This window comes from Miscanthus floridulus, chromosome 4, assembly GCF_019320115.1.
Source record: "Miscanthus floridulus cultivar M001 chromosome 4, ASM1932011v1, whole genome shotgun sequence".
NCBI classification, from domain to species: domain Eukaryota; kingdom Viridiplantae; phylum Streptophyta; class Magnoliopsida; order Poales; family Poaceae; genus Miscanthus; species Miscanthus floridulus.
Window position 1 is genome coordinate 79008937 of NC_089583.1, and position 19535 is coordinate 79028471.

The 19535-nt window shown below is 42.1% G+C and overlaps 1 long non-coding RNA gene across 1 annotated transcript; it reads left to right on the forward strand.

Moving 5' to 3' along the window:
* Nucleotides 1-13872: 13872 nt before the first annotated feature.
* On the forward strand, nt 13873-16386 carry LOC136551805 (uncharacterized). Its single transcript, XR_010782673.1, has 3 exons — nt 13873-14003; nt 15907-16049; nt 16127-16386. It is a non-coding gene; the product is annotated as an uncharacterized lncRNA (long non-coding RNA).
* The last annotated feature ends 3149 nt before the right edge of the window (nt 16387-19535 follow it).

The window sequence follows — 19535 nt, forward strand, 5'->3', positions numbered from 1 at the left end:
GCTAAACACTCCACTTGCGCGCTACTCAGTTACTTTGCAAGCGAAGGTCAGACATCCTTTTTCCACACGACGGCACCGTAGCAGCGAAGAAACCACTGTTCACCTGTGGGAAACACTGTAGCTCCACAGAAACCACTGTTCATCCACAGCAGCACGTCGTTCCCACGACGCTTTATTACCTTTAAGCAAGCTAGTTAGCCACTAACCTTATGACGTGTTGCTGTCGCGCCTTTGCTTCTCCATTCCTGCGTCTCCTGTCTTTAAAAGGACACGCCGAGCCGCCGAGCCATCCCGCTCCGCTGCTCACTTGCTTCTCTTAAATCAAGTTTCTCTGTTCTTGCCCGTGAAAGCTGCGTCTATCGATTTCTCTCGAGCTATAATTAGCTGAGGTAGCTAGTCTGCAATTGATCTTCTCATTCTCTAATGTTTCCTTGACCTGTGGTCTCCTCCCCCATTAATTTCTTGACCTACATGAATGAACCAGCGCCCACCGCCAAGCACGTTTCGCCCAAAGCACACTCCAGTCCTGATGTGCTCGTAAGTCCAAGACCACTCAAAGTCCATCATTGAATTAATTCTCTCATGACCAAAGACCACACCACCGCACACGGCACGGAGCCAGAGGACAACCCTGCCAACTCGTTTCATGCTTCCAGACTACCTAACTTGTCATGACCACCCACAACCAGTGCTATATATGGTTCTGCTCCGCTCCACGTAGGGCAAGCAATTGCTAAGCACCCTGGTGTCTCTCCTCTTGCATTGCCTCCGCACATCGATCACCGTAGGCGGCACTTCATTCAATTCCGAGGTAGCTAGCCTACAAGAATTCCTTCATCCTCCTTCTCTATTATTTTCTTGACCCACAGTCTCATCTAGTATTTCTAGACCCACAGTCATGTGCAAGTCAACAAGTCCAATAGCATGATTATCCTCCTCTAATAATATCATTTTCTTCATCTCTAAGAGCTCATTTGAATTTATTTATTGTGAAATAAATTTTGTTAGATTCCTAAATTCATGATCTATCTGTTAGTGTAATTAGTTCGTATAGTTCAGTGATACCTTTAGGATTACTTTATTATTTCAAGATGTGTATTATTATTATGGTTATTTAGAGAATGAATTTTTGTGATGCATTGGTAGAAGTGCTAGCCCTAGAATTCTTTTACAGTAGGTTCATTGTATTATTATGTGCTCACTATAATTTTTGTGGCCTTAGAATAGGTTGATAAATATGGTAGCTAGTGCACCTTGTTTTATCATATATATAGTAAATTGATATTAACAATAAGGATGCCTTTAGTTGCTAAGATAATACATGAAATGTTTTATACCTGTTTAGTGAGAATAACAGGTAACTTTGCGTATTAGTCATTAGAGTTAGCTTAGTAGCTTGGTAGATGTATTCTTATTTTAAGAGTTGTTGTTGCTGTATTACTAAGGATTGCATCATCATCACCGCATGCATATAGAAAATGCACCACTGGAGATCGTGACCTTCGGCGAGCAGGAGTACGACGAAGTCGTCGAAGAGTACGAGGAGGAGATCCTCATGCAGGAGGACGTTTCGGAGCCGCCCGTCACTGACTTTGCTGACACCGTGCCCACTGAAGGCAAGCCCTGGTGCATAACCCTTACTTTGAATAATAACTGGATATATATCTATGATGTGCATTTACGTTACAGGCATTTTATGGAAACTACATGCATAAATATATCTACCTATGAGTCCTACTAGTACAGGTCGAGTAGCTGCTATACTCAGGATCTCGGTAGCGTGAGTAACCTGCCGTTACTCGCAAATAGGTGATAAATATGATCACTCATGATAAAATGGTGGAAAGGAAAATGGTGACCGGGCAGGGATATGGTTGGGTTCTGGTGGGTGTAAAGGGTTGTGTCCTGCGGCCAACAGGGCATAGCTCGGTTACACTTTTTCCTTGTCTGTGTCAATTAAGGACCGGTCGTTGCATATGGCTCTAGGCAAGTCACAAATCTATTGTCCCGAGCACATACTTGGGTATGGGCGTAGGGAAAACTTGTCGCTCTCTTGTCGCGGATCTGGCTCTTTCTAGACCGACTGATGGGAAGAGGAGGTGGTGGAGGTCCTTGCACCACACTGAGTTCAGGACTCAGGATGTAGGGGCTTGGAGTCCAAGTTTGGACGGGGACCTGGACACCCGGGACAGGAGAGTGATGGGTTAGTCCTGCTTGTGCCTGGGGTACAAGCGAGGCGTGTGTCTTCGGGGCACCCGGCTAGGCACATTGATTCGCGAATCGCCGAGAAATCCGGTACGGCTTGTCTACGGTTTAGCACCGTAGTAAGAACTAAAAGTTAAAAGGAGAAGAAATGGAATTGATTGCTCAACTCTTGCTTGAAAGTAGAATAGGTGCTTATATAGACTGGCTAGATGATAACTTAATACGGCTGATAATAATAATACATAACTAAGGACTCACTATTAGTATTGCTTTCTACCAAAAGAAACCAGCAAGCCATATAGCTTATCATATCCCTTGGAGTCGGAAAATTATTCCCACTAGTCGGATAAGTCTTGCAAGTACATTGTGTACTCAGGGTTTATTTACCCCTGTTGCAGGTGATGCTTGAAGAGTACCTTTGTGTGGAGGATCCTTCTGGTGGGCTCAGACGGAATCCTCGCCCCTTACCGCTAGATGTTATTTTTAAATTCCGCTGTTATCATTCCGCACTCTGATATTTGGTATTGTAATAATGTACTTTTAAGAAACTCTAATGTATGAAATGGATAAGTATTGTAACTCATTCTCATTATTGGATCCTTGGGAAAAATGTGGATCTTTCGGGTTCTCCCTTGGGGTGTGCCCGACGGATACCGCCTGCTGTAGCTTGCTTTCAGGGTGCTTAGTGTCTGGTGGAAGACGAGCGCCTTCGTAAGTGTGCTATTTTGGGCGGTTCTGCCACATTTCCCTAACAGCATGTACAAACTGCTGCCTATGGTTTTCCAAAGCACTCATAAGACCACCAATATCATTTCGAGCTATCCTAAACTCCTTGCCATTCTTGCATGCACGCTTCTTCCACTTGAGCTATTCATTTAGTGCATGCCGAAGGGCTGTCAAGGCACTGACATAAGTGCCCTGATGATCCTAGAACAGCTTCAGAACAACCATCATAGCACTCATGGCTGGCCCTGAGCTCTGTGCCCTTTCTGCCTCAGCCATTACCAAGGGATTATCCTCCAAATTCAGCCACTCTACCTCAGACAGGGCTACTCGAGGAATGGACTCAGCTGGTCCATTGATCAACTCATCACCAAACTCCTGACAAATATCAAGTAGAACTTCCAAAGCTACCAACTGTGCCCCTTCCCAAGGGGTTTGTCCATCAGCTTCAACGCTCCAGCCAAGCCACTAGGGACTATTTGCGTGAGGCGGGACAACCACCTCAACGTCATACCACGGCATCCCACCTTCGACCTCCCCTTGTTTCCAAGTATAATGAGGCGGCTCTACATATCCCACTGAATGTAGCACCCTCCACAACAGGGTTGGAGTGCCAAACATGTGCAGGAATGTGCTGCTCCTGAGCGCTAGTGCTGGTGCAGCCATCTGTAGTAACATTGCAGTTTGGGTGTGAGGGGATTATCTTACAGGATGAGAAATATATAATGGAAGAATTAAGGATAAGGGAGGGAGTGATGCAAAAATGTAATGGCATGAGTGAACATGATGCATGCACGTTTCGTACGTCCTCACGAATCTTAAGAAAAATTTAAAATTCTAGCGACATAGACGGTGGCATACATACGTTCTCTCATATACGTATCTAATCGAGCTACACGTTGCATTGTTAGTGTACCTATAGACAAATTCATTGCAGTCCATCACAACAAAAGAGAAATAAGCACACAATGAAAGCAGTAAACTAAGATACTCTCCATATATACATCCCTGGATATATATACTTTGGTATCCAAAGCTACCCGATAGATATACCCACAATTAAGTACCTTCATATGTACATGTGTGCAACATGTAAACATTCCGGTAACCACAACTAACTCTCCCCTAGACCGACAGTTGGACGGTCATGCTCTCACAACTCACACTTACCTGGGCGTAGAGGCAATTGATCCATACATTACCACCCAAGTGGATGGCATCCATACAATAGCACGCCATATGGACGACAAAATAGAATGCAAGCAATTACCCCCCAAAGTCATTACTTAAATAAGCCACCTAAAAGTCCTTATTTGGGCATAGAGGATATGACCACTGGCACACTTAAGTAAAATTTCAGATTTGAACACACCTATATATAAGTAGCTATAAGTTGTCAAAACTCATTTTCGCAAACAAAAACCTTTGTTTTAAATACACATATGACATGTTTAATGTTGAATCTAGCTCTGATGCCAGCTGTAACAGAACCGACCAATTTATAAGAGCACAAGTACGAAAGCAATCACCGGAGTGATCAAACCGTCATACTTGAACCCATATAAACTCGGTAGTCAACTGAAACCACGAAGGATTTCAAACCAACTTGCATACAACCAAGATCATAGTAATTCAACATAACAAGCCACATGTTACATCCATTTCACAAGTAGTTCACAAGTACCTCATACATCAGAGTTCACATAGTTATTACAAAACGAGTTCACAAATAGCGGAAGCAAAGTAGTTTGAGACCATCACACACACTTAGTTCAAATACAAGCCAGTTCCATAGTCATATCCAGCAAAAGCAACATGATAAGATAACATAGATGATCATGCCTATGATCTAGTCTTCATCCCCCGCAGGGTGGAGACAATACTTGCAGTAGCCGTTATAGAGCACGTCATCTGCAACAAGGGGGAATAAACCCTGAGTACAAGAATGTACTCAGCTAGACTTACCCATCATAAACCAAAAATAAATGACACCAAGGAGTATGCAAGGCTTTTTCGGTGGATCTTGCTTGACAACCATTTTGCATAAAAGCTTTAGTGATATGAGAGCATAATTTAAATTATTAGTAAGCAGCAAGTTATCCATATTAACCTGTCAACTAGATTAGCACCTATACTAGAGCAATTACTTGATTAACTCCAAACATTAGTAACCATATCCGGTATAATGTTGTATAATCATCATCATCGATTTAACCATCAAGTTCAATTAAGTGCATCTACGTTGCCGCTGCTCAGTCAAGTTCTCACTATCCGGGAGAGACGACGATTCGAATCGATTCCTATCCAGCTGGAGGGGTATTCCTAACACAAACCCAGGCATACCACGCGAAGGCAGCCTTAGGTCACCTTTGGTACAACTCAGGAACAAAGTCGTGGGTTCGCCCAGCCCCACACCCTCAGAGAGTCCACTCTGCCAGGGGGTCAATCTCACCTAGGACTTACGCCAATGGCTCCCCGCACATCCTTACTACCTCTAGAGTGCGCAGTTTCACTTTTTGGTTCCCTGCCTAAGTTGAGCTACTCGGCTTCGCGGTTGGAACAAGTTATCCAGCCAACTAAGGGACAGGCATGCGTTCAACATGACATGGGGACATACAGTGAATCGGTCCTTAACCGACACAGACGGGGATAGATCCACACCAAGACCTCCTTGCCTTGTTGCTTCTTCTATCGACATCCCGCCCAGTCATAATTCATTATTAACACATGATTATTTTCCATGATAGCAATTATAGCCAACCGTGACCAGACATCATTCTACCTTGTAGGTGATAGGAAATCACCTGACTTTTACCGGTCTAAGCAAGACTAAGCTTTGATTCGCTATTGGACCTAAATAGGATTCAGGGTACGTTTACTGGACAAGGAATAGATATATATGCAGCAAGTGTTTGCATCCAATTCCTATCACTTAATGCATCAATAAATAAAGATACTCAAAGTAACCATTTTCAAAATATAGGAGACTTAGAATGCTTCGGGGCTTGCCTTTCAGAAAAGATGAAGGTTGGTGATCATGGCTGTAACACCCCAGGTGTTTGCCACCAGTTAAGCAATGGGTTTGAGCTCAAACATGACATGTTAAGTGGTGATGACGGTGTCAAGATCAATTCTACAAGAGCGAGCTCCAACTTAAACTTGGGCAACACACCTTTGCTTGCTTATTGGCCCTTTTCAGATATATATACCTAAGTAATATTGAAGGTGCTTCTTTCATGTGCCTCACATCAATTTCCACCCACATGGATGATTGGAAAAGTTTCATAAAGTTTGGAATCAAGAAATCACATGAAATGACAAGTTATGTCCTCGCCTGAATTACTTTATTAGGTGAATAAGAACATGTAATGACAAACAAACATTGCAACCTTGCTCAAACAACTCTACTTACACTCGTGAATAAAAGTTATGAAGGGTTCATGTTGAACAAGTGGCCAGAAAATGCTCCAATAGATCAAAAATGGCAATTTAAGCTTTATCGTGATGCTACTTTGACTTAGTTTGAACTATGGCTTAGAATGTTTGCATGGCAGTGGAACCTAAATAAAAGTTGAAGTTTGAGTGGAGTAGAACAAACTTTGTTTTTGGACCAAGAGCTAGATCATCTTGTAAGCAAGTCAAACCGAGGCTCCAACTTTGAATCTACTGCGGTTTTCAGAGTCCAAAAAATTGGCTAAGTCTGGGATGCCTGAATTTCACGATTTCAGTTTTCATGTACCCCTCTTCGTAGCCGTGTATCTCTCCAACCAGGCTGAATCAGACTTTGACGCTTTAAGAAAAGTTGTAGATGTCGCGTAGCTCTACAGTTTTGATTACTACGGATTGTGCCAAAACTAAGTGGTTTAGGATATATGGAGGGTTGAACATCGGGTTTTAGTGGTATGTTTGAGGTAGAATTGGAAATTTGAAATTGATGAACAGTGGCCGACCGATGCTCAGGCGCTGCAGGTCGTGTGGCGCCTTCGCTGCTTGCATGGCCGCCAGCTCGTCTCGTTACCGTGCTCAAGTAAAGGACCGGCACCTCCTCTCCACTCTCTCCCATTCTTTCCCTCTCCCTCTCAGTCAAGCTCGCCATGGCTGAGGCAAGCGGGAGCTCCATTGCCGCCGCCGCTCCTCCCCCGCAGCGCGCCTCCTCCAACTCCTCCAACCTCTCTAGTTCCCAATCATGTGGCGGCCACGCTGCTCCTTCGCCGGCGTCTCTTCTCCGGTCGGATTCGCCGCCCTGCTTGCCATCGCCGAAGCTGCCGCTGCCATCGCCGTCATTGGCTGCCGTGGCCGCACCACCACAAGCCGCCTCGAGCCGAGCTGGGTAGCCCTATGGATGCGCGCTAGGCCCTTGATGCTTCCCCATCACTCCCCCGCCGCCGACAAGCCTCCTCCGGCCGACATCGACAAGCTCCAGTGCCTCCTCTGTTCATGTTCGCGTCAAGGACCTCCTACAGCAATTCAAAAAAGAGCAGGGGTCATTTTGCGAAGCCGTGACTCAGGTGAATAGTGCCATTAGGGACCTATTTGTTTTAAATTGGCTGAAAGTTTGGAAAATCATAATAAATCATAGGGAATTCGTAAAATAGCAAATAAGGACTTTTTGGAATCCCTGTGGAATTGTCTATGCATTAGATCTATAATATGGCATATTTTAGTTTAAATATTTTGCGGTAAAAATAGATTTGTGCAGTAAGGTTGTAATGCTAGTTGAATTTGTTATTTTCCACCACTGCAGATCTAGGGCTCCAAATGAAGTGAAATTTTTGTGGCATGCTACTCATGTGATTGTTGATGTGTGGTAAAAATTTCATGGTCATTGGTTGCTGCATGAGTGAGTTATTGGTTTATCTTGCTCTCACATGATTTCTTGCTTTATCAACTTGTCCTTTTCATAGAGGTTGCTATACATATTCAAATGGAGTAAAATTTGTACATTAGACTATTGAGAGTATATGTGAGCCACTGTAATTTTTGTAGAAGTTATTGTATACTTTTGGTATATGTTCATTAAGTCACCTTGTTATCTAAAATAAATTAAGAAATGCATTAAAAGAATTTATTTGGTCATGGACACTAGGTTTTCTGATGTTCTTTAGTCATGTGTGAAATGTTGGTAAAGTTGGTTTTGCCCAATTATGTATTTGCAACATACGTTAATAATTATTTTCTTGCCGATGTGGTTTATGGACAGATCTGGGAACTTAGCAAAGTTCTTCATGATAATGTGCTTTGTTGTGAAACTTGTTTATACAAAAGTTGTAGATAATTCATGTATCTAGCTTCTATTAAATTTGGTGTTATTTGGCTAAGTAGTTTAAGAGTTACAGCTGTTTAAAGTTGGGTTTCAGAAATGGTTGCTTTCTGTCAATTGTGGACTAGTTTCTGTAAATGGATATATTTGACTTAGTTAACTTGAGAATCATGCTAAGATGATTAAAGATGAATTGTAGAAAATTTCATAAGCTTTCCATAATGTCTTCTTGCAAGTCATTTAGATTTGTGTAACTCCAGTTATAGCTAAATCTTGTAGCTGCTGTTTGCATGTTCAGAAATTAACAGATTCCAATTATAGCGCTTGCTTGTATATTGTTAAGTGTGACGTATGCCTTGAATGATGACTGAGTTAGAGCACTTGAGATCTTGGGAAACTTGTGTCATGCTTGGTGTTGTCGTCTTCTTTGCCATCTTAGCATGATAGATTGTGTGATGTTTAAGTTAAGCATCGCAAAGTACTTAAGTGTGTTAGTGTAAACTATGCTTGTCTTGCTTGCTATTTTGTGATGTGTCTCATGGTACTATTCTTCATATTTATGCACTTGCATATTGCATCGCATCTAGGTACGCTAGATGAACCACATGAAGGACGTGATGTTGGAGCCGAACCCGAAGACGGTGTATGTGATGTGTATTTGCTTAATCACGCGATCTTGGTTGTGATGTTGATTTACTGAGGTCTTTCGGGACACTCGGTGGACTACCGGGTTTATATGAGTGAAAGTATGGGTGTGTCAACGTGTTAGCGGGGACAACCGTACTTGATCTTATATAAATTGGGCGGTTCTGTCACAAGGGCACTCAAGAACTTCTTCGTTGACTCCTTCTTTGGGGGCCTGCACCTCTTGCTCCTGAGCTTGCTGCTGCTCCTTCGGAAGTACTTGCTCGAATTCCAGAAGCGTGACTCCCTCCGAAACACCTATTGCATGCATATGCATAGTATAAGAATCATGCATGCACAAGAGATGGAAGGTGATGATGAAATGTACAGCCATGTATGGACGGACGTATGAAAGACATGATGATACAAGATTAACATCGATTTTACTGAGTAGGTGCATATCTCTTTTAGAAAATAAGAACGGCACACTCACCAAGCTCTAATAACCTAAGATAAAGTCATTCATCTTCAGTAAGGGGTCTAGCACCTGCAACTAACAAGTTATTTTAATTAGCCTAGCATCTAACTTATCACATCGACTCATATCAAGCAAACAAGTTATTCACTGAAATCACAGTTTTCAGGATGCAAACAGCAGCTACAAGTTTGATCCATAACTGGAGTTCTACAGGTCCAAATACCATGATTTAAGACTTTTTGGAAAGCTTATAAAATTGTCTACAACTTTTATTTAATCACAACAGTCTAATTCAAACTCGAACTAGGTCAAATAGACGAATATTACAAAACTATCTGTGGATTCCGGAGAGTAGGCAATTGGGAGTGCTGTCTTCCAACTGAGATAACTCTCAAACTACTAGGCCAAATGCCTTGAAATTCTGACACAAGCTAGATAAACAAGTTTCCGACAACTTTGTTATTAACCAATTTCACAGCAAACATCAAATTCACCAGTTAATTTGCTTAACTCTAAAATCTGTTCAGAAAGTCACTATAAATGAATTATAGTGAAAATAATATTTCATTATATACAAGAATAACACCATGAGTACTACCAATGCTACCAACAGTTAACATACATCAAATGAACACTAGAAAACATAGTGGTCATTCCTAAATAAATTATTTTCATACATTTATTAATTTATTTAGATACTTAGGTTAAATAATAAACACATATCCAAAGTGTACATAAAATTCCACAAAAATTACAGTAGCTTACACATGTCTCCAATAGGTTACTGTATAAATTTAACATCATTTGAACAAGTATAACATCCTACACAAAAATAACAAGACCGCAGGACTTAAAATAGCATAAATAGAAAACCCTAGTGAAAAGTGTCAAGCAACAGATTTTATATTTTTCTTAGGTTCATCATAACACCATAACACTGTACAAAAAGTTTCATGCTCACTGGATACATATTTTTACCATGAAAAATAGCACAAGAATCTCCTAATTATAAAAGGGAAATTAATAACTCAAAAACTATCCATGCAATGACTCTCAAATTTTTACCAGAGCTTATACTCATCAAGAATAGCTCACCATACAAATTTCATAATTTGTGGAGCACTGCAACTCTAGATATGAGTTAAACAAGTTTGCATTCATTTAAAAACACATTTTAAGTTCCAATTTAATTCTCCCAGAAACTTTACTACAAGTGCTCATTTTATATTTTTTCTAAATACTAAACTTCACCAAGATCCTAACCAAATTGGAACCACCCAATTTGAATCTACCAAACTCGAGATATAAATTTTTACAAAGTTGCATTCAAAACTGGACAAATAAACTATCCTTCTGGAGCCGAGTCACTGACATTCGGGGCCCACAAAACAGGAGGGCCCGCATGTCATCGGCACCAAAATAGGGGAGCGACGCTGCGCTATGCTGCTCGGCCAAAGCTCGCTGGCGGTGAGATTTTCTGGCAACAAGGAGGGTACCTCCGTGTACGCCTCGACCTCCCACGTCGATTGGCCTCCTAAACCTAGACTCTATCGGCCTCTAGGTGCATCGGCCATGGCGACGGCGGCTCGGCCATGGTGCACGGCGGAGCTCCGGCGAACCCCGGCGCTAAATGCCCAGTTAAGATGCGCATAGGCTTCCAGGGACCAAGGCAGACCTCCCTACATTACTGCCACTGGATGCGGTGAAGTGGTGGAGTGCGGCCACGTGAGGCGCGGTGCTTTGCTTTTGGCGAACTGGCGAGGCGAGGAGGCGTGGATGAAGGAAAGAAGCGAGCCATCGGGCGCGTGGCATTGTTGTGGTAGCAACAGCCTGACTAGCGGGGGCAGCGCCGACGTACGGCCGCCACTTGGTGCGCTCGGCCAGACGCCGGTCGGCCACTCGGCCTGACGGAGACGGCCATTAGGCCTGCGATCAACCGCCTGACGACGCGTTTTGGAGTCGATCAATTTCCTAATCCTTTGATCATTAGCGCAAACTTCCTAAACGAAAGTTGAAGCCCTATGTACCAGCTACAAAACTCATTTAGAGATCAAAGTCTAATTCGCAATGGATAGAGAGTAAAATCAACTCAAAGTAGCGCCTGTCAAACTGTAAACGCAGTCAACACTTAGAAAATTTCCTAAGTGTAGAATCATCCCCCAAATCTGACTTGTGGGCTATGTTTGGGACTGTTCCACACATTTTCATGACTTGACCTCTAAACAAAATTTGTTCCATATAAAATTTTCTACAACTTTCCTTTAGGTTGCTCAGACATGCAAACATTCTAAGGCATTGTTCCAGTTCAGTCAAACACAAGCATTCAAGAGGAGCATCTAGTCAAACTAAACCCTAAAAGCATAATTAGGCAAAGTCATTAACATGAACATTGTTCCATTAGACATCCTAAGTGTAGCTAAGGTATTTTAGTTACCAACATCAATCACTTGCACTCAATCACCCATGATCACAAGCATACACATAGGAAAAACACAATATACAAGTCATGTTTCACATGTTTCATAGCAATGTTTCACATAGAAATGCTTATGCATGAATGAATGATGCTTATGCTATGTAATGCAAGTGCAATTATGCGAGCCTAACACCTAGGGTGTTACAAGCTTTCTCTTCTCTAGCTTCTCAAGTCTCTCTTAAGGCCAATCAGCACAAGGAATCACTAAGATCTAGAGCTTGGTGGTTAGGAGCATCAATGGAGGAGAGAGAAGTGAGTGTTGGTCGGATGGGAATAAATGTTGGAGAAGATGGCCATTGGGGAAGAGAGGGTAAGGTATAAATACCCCTTAGCTCCCATAGAAATGGCCGACCAAGCAGAGCGCAGAGGCTCCGCCCATAATACGCAGAGATGCCATGCTCGGGCATGGAGGTTCTACGTAAGCTAGAGAAGATATGAAAGAGTAAGCTTATGGCTACGGTAGGCTGGATGTTGTTGTGTTTTGTATAGGATTGTGAACACTTAGTTCATCCCAGCTTACCAGTGATATCCCTCTTATAGTACGACTTGTCCTATATGCAATTTCAAAAGATAAAATATATTTAAACTATTCCTCTTGATCTTGCAAGCCATTCCTTTTGAAATAGGGACCTCTTTTTACATGACATGCACCCACGATGATTAATGTGTTGTCAACACTTCACAAAAGTCATTAGTCCCTTAATTGTACGATCAACATCACCAAAAACCCACTTAGGGCTTGATTGCACTTACAAACCTACGCAATTGTGGCAACTTACTCAGAGTCACCGGTGTATCATGGTTTCAATGGTCGCTCATTGACTCTAATACATTTTAAATTGTTGAGAATTGCACTGCATACTTAGAAGATTCCAGAAGATTATCAAAATTACATGAGTTAAGATATTTGTCATGAAAGATTCTAGAGTAAACTTCATAGCAAATAAAGAGAAAATCTAGAAAGTTCTAAAAGGATATGGAGTTCTCTTGGATGATTCTAGAACTTGGTTCATAAATACAGAAGAGTGTAGAATCTAAGAATATTTTAGAGCATGGACACTTGTCATGTTGTCCATGGCTCACCTAGCCCTATATATAGGGGTGCTCCCATCCCTCATACCATAACATACAAGGTCATAGGTAGCCACCATGAGTTGGAGTGTCATGCCATGTACCCCAAGGGCATGGTACATGTGTGTATGATAGCTACTTAAAGGACTGAACATTTCTTCGACTCCCACTTATTATGCATATATGTATCAATGAGTTGTGTCTATTTGCAGTTTGCCATTAGAGTAGAATGGGAGTTACCAAGCTCAGACCATAGAAACTGCAACTATGAATTAATTACAGAAAAGCATATATCTAAAGCTACAACAAAAAAATTATACTAAAGCATATCATACTATATATTCACTGTGTAGATCTACTCATGTGGAGGCCAGCAAAATTAGAATTTTTATTTTGTGATTTTTCTATAATTTACTATGATTTTTCAAAGATTCAGCCGAAATAAATAAAAAAGAAAAGGACAAAACTATCTTTGAAAACCGCTTATAACCAGTCAGGGAGGTAAAACGAACGGTTTTAAAAGTTCAAGGAGTTGGTTTACCTGGTTTTAGAATTCAGGAGGAAAAATAGACTTTCTTAAAAATTGAGGGAGATAATGTGGACTTTTCATATCTTGAACTAGCGTTGCTCGCGCATCGATGGGACCTTCTCAAACAAAAAGTATCGGAGAGGTAGCACACCTGTCGCTGCATCGTTCCCCAAAATCGCAAGAGATGGAGGAGTCGGCCGCTAGGCTCGCGATTTGGAGTCACGCCGGTCTGAGGTGGGTGCGCGGGCTCACCGACGAGGAGGTCCTCCACCACATCCTGGCCTAAGCCGGCCACGAGGGCTCGTCGACAAGGAGGTCCTCCACTACATCCCGGCCTTAGGCGTCCGCTAGGGCTCATGTTTAGGAATCACGCCGGCCTGAGGCGGCCGCGAGGGCTTGCGAGCTCGCCGACTAGGAGGTCCTCCACTACATCCTAACCGACGTCGACCATCAGTATCATCACCGTGCCTCCCCTTCGCCGAGGTCAGGTTGCTGTGCCCTTACGCCGAAGTCACCGACGCGGAGGTTTTTCTCTACCGAGTACGCTGTGTCCACCGAGATCGTGAAGGTCTCCTCCACAAGCATCGCTGAGTTCCTACACAAGCAACGCTGTTCCCTGCTACGACTACTAATCCAGGTATATCCCCATAGCCACCAATCATCTAAATCCTCTATTGAGATGTTGATTGATTCAAAATGTGTTCCCATTTTTTTTCTGAATCCTCTATTGAGATGTTGATTGATTCAAAATGTGTTCCCAATTTTTTCTATTTGACTGATCTGTGTTAAATAAATGGTGCTAGTTATACTATTTGTTCAGTTATAATAGGAAAAATATACTACACATGATTGTTCAGTTTTAATAGGTGTCACTGTCTTCACCTTTCAGCACTAGGCAACCTACATTAGCTGTAGAGAGATTTACAGTGTCTCAGCCATCATGGACAAGCAGTGGATGAAAGCACCTAGGTAATACTAGTTAGAAAGTGCTCCTGTTTTTCCCCTGTGTCGAGTACAAATCCATAACAAGCTGAATTTTCATCGTTGCATCTTAGGTGGTCAGTCGAGTATGATGAAGGCCTCCGTAACTTTATAGAATTTTCATCATTGCATCTTAGGTGGACAAGCAGTGGATTAGGAATGATATTGGTGGGACCACTATTGATCTACTAAGGTAAAGGTACCGCTGACCCTAGTGCTCTAATCTGACTAGTAAATATAGGGGATTACTCATTGACATTGCTGGTTGTCTTTATCTGTGTGCTGACTAAACTCTGATAGTGCACTTCCTAGTGGATGTGGTGCTTATATTTGTATAGTAGATATTCCGAGAGCTGGTTTCGGACTTGGGGAGTGATGATTATTTGGGTCTATTGGGGTTATTATTAAATGCGTGGGATACATTCACCAGTGTCTTACAAGACACCTTGATCTACCTGCCAATTGGAGGCAGCAGATAAGTGATTGTGGAGTTTTGGACATTCAGTTCTACTGCTTGTCACTGCTTGCTGTTCCATGTTTACTTTGTTTCTGAACTGCTATTACTGAAGGAAGCTGCTAGCTAGTCCTGAATTTTTTGTTTACATAAGGAATGAAAGGATAGATGAGGCATGGTCATACTAATTTCTGTAAATTGACAGTGAGCCATTGACACTTAAATGATTTTCTTGCAACCTGTTTCAAACCTTTTCCTGGACATTTATCAGATCTTCTCGGTTTATTGTCTTTTGGCTTTGTGCTAGTGCGGGTTGATGATCCAGTAGTTGAAACAGTTTTAGCTTAGCAGAGATGTTATTCTGAAACTAGTTGTCCATTATTTATACATACTCAAGTTGGATAACCCAAGGCTTGCAATTGTGGTTCTAGAATACATTTGAGCTAAATCAGTGCAGATTGAATCATGGGGGTCAGCTGCTTGATCTGGATGCCACATGTCTGAACATCTTAGCAGTAGATCGAAGACCGCAATTATTTGTACTGAACTGCAATTATGCTTATTACCAAACTCAGGCCAAAGTATAGTGCAGAGAATACAAAATCCAAAAGACCATTCATGTTCAGGCTGTTTTTATAGAAACAAAAGCTTTACTTTTTACCTGTACACACCACTGCCCATACCAACCTGACTGTACTTGCATTGCCTCTCCTCTTCCTACATCTCCTGAACTCCATGTGTATTACTACTACAGTACTACCACAAGACTGCAGTAACTGAATAAAAAAGACGTACATTCATCTAAGCTGAAGTAACATGTATTCTACTAGACCATAACCTTACCACTAACCCAAACTCGCCACCTGCAGTTCTCTCCTTGAGCTTTTTTTATGACTAGCTGCAATATTAAAAGTTTGATTGTTTGGAAGAACTGACTGCTGTAAATAATTAGCTGCAAAATCATTTGTGTGGTATGAAAATACATGATGTTTCACTAGTCTGTGTGCTGACTATATATATTTAAAGATGATGTTTTCTGCATATGCTATATTGTTTCACTAGTATTGCTACTTTTACTAATATATATTGGATAAAACAATTGCAGTAAAGATGGACAGAAAAAGAGCAAGAGGAGACGTCGGTAAATATCCTTGTGAAGAGCCTGAAACTAGCAACAAGAGAAGGCTTAATAAGAAATTTAAATATAGACTTGGAGAAGCCAACATCGCACCATCAAACATGTTGAAGGTGATAATGGATCGCACCATCAAATTTGCTAAATTTTCTTCTTTCGGTTTTCTAATGATTGTTATTTGTTTTTCTAGGTCACCTCAGGAAGTGATGATGATGCCTTTCCAAGAAAATTCATGGATGAACAGAGAGATTATGAACAGCTAGTTTTTCTGCAGAATCAAGAAGGAGATGAATTGAGCAACAGTGGTGAGGATGAAGACGAAGACGAAGACGAAGACGAAGATGATAATGAATATCAGTACACTGAGGAAGATGGAAGTGAAGATGACTTATAACCAATGTTTTAAATCTCTGGCTATAGCGAAGCTATAGCCAGCTATAGCTTTTTGAGGCTGATCAAGCTATTTGTGTTTATGTAGAACTTAGCGGCTATAGCCCCATTTAGCCTCCGCTATAGCTGTTTTAGAGGTCATCCGCTAAATACCTTTAACCAGAGATTTAAACCTTGCTTAGAACATGCAAATAACTTTCATGAGATCAATATGCATGGTGAGTCTTTGAACACTGAAAATTGAGTTTTTTTTCATATCAAACATTGATGCAATAATTTGTTTTTACATAACAAAAGAATAAAAAAGGAATGTGAGAGGGCTAACTAAGATGAAGAGGATGTGGAAAGAGTATGATCCTAACAGCAAGATCCAGTTGAAGTTCAATAGATACGGTCAGCCATGTGGACTGAAGACCTACAAATTAAAAGCTTCATTGGATATCTTGTTAGAGGGAAGGAAATCTCTTTAGGACATAAAAATTGGAGTAAGGTAGATAAATCTCATAAAGATAAGTTGAAAGGTCCTAATGGCTAGATGGGGGTGAATAGTCTATTAAAAATTTACAACAACACTTAAGCCAAGTGGTTAGTCAATTAAACGGCAAAGCGAGTGTTGCGCTAGCCTACTAAAAATGCAAGCCTCCTATCGACAATTTTAGTTGCTATGATATCTATTTGACACACAAGAGGCAATGTCGCTACCACTAAGTTAGTGAGCTCTCAAAGACTAACTAAAGAGCCTCACTAACCACTAGACAAGACACAAGCTAGCTCTCAAAACTAATTACACTAAAGAGCTTAGCTACACTAGAAATGTAAGTACAAGGGTGAGGTAGTGAAGATATACCGATGTGGCAAGCGATGTTCAATCAATCACAATCAATACCAATGAAATCCTCGGGACAAGATGACATAATGATTTTTCATCAAGGTTCACTTGCTTGCCGGCAAGCTAGTCCTCGTTGTAGCAATCCACTCACTTAAAGGTTCACGCGCTAATAAGCATCACATGCCTAACCCGCAATCGGGTGCCACACAATCCACACAAGATGAGGATCCACAAGCCACGAGCAATCCACTAGAGTACCTTTTGTCTCTCCGCCGGGGAAAAGTCAATGACCCCTCATAATCACCACGATCGGAGGTGAAGACAAGCACCTTCCTCCGCTCGACGATCCTCGCTGTACCAAGCCGTCTAGGTAGCGGCAACCATCAAGAGAAACAAGCGAATCCCACAGCGAAACACAATCACCAAGCACCTCTAGATACAATCACTCAAGCAATGCACTTCGATTCACTCCCAATCTCACAAAGATGATGAATCAATGATGGAGATGAGTGAGAGGGCTTTGACTTAGCTCACTAGGTTGCTATGTCAATGAAAATGGCCAAGAGAGAGCTAGAGCCGTCCATGGGGCTTAAATAGAAGCCCCTACGAAATAGAGCCATTGGGTTACATAAGTGACCGTCGGACTCTCTAGTACGGGCCGTCGGACCATCCGACGCTCGGTCCGACGCTCTACCGCGTCCAATCGCAAGCTGCCACGCATCCCGTTCAAAACAAAGTGATCGTTGCCACTGACATGCGCTGAATTTCCACTGTCGGACCGACGGGAGCTCAGGGTTCGACACCCTCCGAAATCATGCAGTGAGGGTTCAAAACGAGTTTTTGACTCGGACCCGGGTCCAACGCCATCCATCGGATGCAGCCCCTGGTCTGACGCGGTCACACGTCGCGCTCGCGCTCACTTGCACGCGCGGCACTGAATGAACAGTGCACACGGTCGGTCCGACACCCCCGCGAGCCCCGGTCCGACGCCGCCTTCTCTCTGTGTGCGCATTAGGGTCAGCCGTCGGACCCAGCCAGAGGCCGGTCCGACGCTGAGTCCGACGCGAAGTCCTCACTCTCGGTCTCTGCTCAGACGCGCAGGGGGACCGTCGGACCCAGGGTCAGCCTAGTCCGACGCCCTGGAAAACCAGGGTCCGACGCCCTGTTTTCACTCCTTTTGATATCTAACTCCACCACCCTTGATCAAATGTGCTAACCACCAAGTGTAACATCTTGTGCACGTGTGTTAGCATATTTTTCACAAACATTTTCAAGGGTATTAGCACTCACTAGAATCTAAATACATATGCAATGAGTTAGAATATCTAGTGGCACTTTAATAACCGTATTTCGATACGAGTTTCACCCCTCTTAATAGTACGGCTATCTATCCTTAATGTGATCACACCCACTAGGCGTCTTGATCACCAAAACAAAGAGCTCATATGGTTATCACCTTTGCCTTGAGCTTTTTATTTTTCTCTTTCTTCTTTTCCAAGCCCGAACACTTGATCATCACCATGGCCATCACCACCATCATGATCTTCACCATTAGCTCTACCACTTGGAATGTGCTACCCTATCTCATGATCACTTAGAGTAGAAGGGTTAGCACTTAGGGTTTCATCAATTCATCAAAACCAAACTAGAGCTTTCACAAGTTGTGGACAACGTAAAGGTACATAGGCACAACTTGCACTTATTTACTTGATTTTGAAAGTTAATGTTGATTAGAAATGTAAATTCATGCAGGAATTTTTTGACATTGATGAGTCTTACAAGCCTTGGGTTTTGAAGTCTGCAAGCAAAAAGTGGAAAGATTTCAAGGTTGTTTTGAAGAGAAAGTACTTTGATCTGATTTATCTAGGAGACAAAATATCAGTAATAGTTGTGGGAAAAGGATTCCAGCACCTCAATGGGAGTGGCTGGTGAATCACTGGAAGTCAAATGAGGGACAAGTATGCTGTGCTAGCTTAATTATTTCTATTGGTGCTTGTTTTGCTGTACTAAAGCTTCATAGACTTCTTGCTATACTAGCTAATTTCTTTCCTGAACTTAATGTATTTATTTAGCTTAAATCTGAGAAGAACAAGTCCAGTAGAGCACAGCAACTCAATGGAAGAGAGAAGAATCTCTTTAACATTGCTTCGAGGTAAGAAGAATCTCTTTATTAGTTTAGTGAATGGGAAGTGTCGGTAAAGTGATTCTCTCCTAGACTGTCAGGGCCCTCTAAAAGGGCGATAGAGCAGGCTTCACAGTTTATAGTTCACACTGAGTAATTTCGTGGTATCACCACTTTCCCACCATTATTTTAGTATTCCTTTATTGAAAAGCATTTTGGACTAGTTTGGAATAGATAGCTTATAATTCTTAGATGACA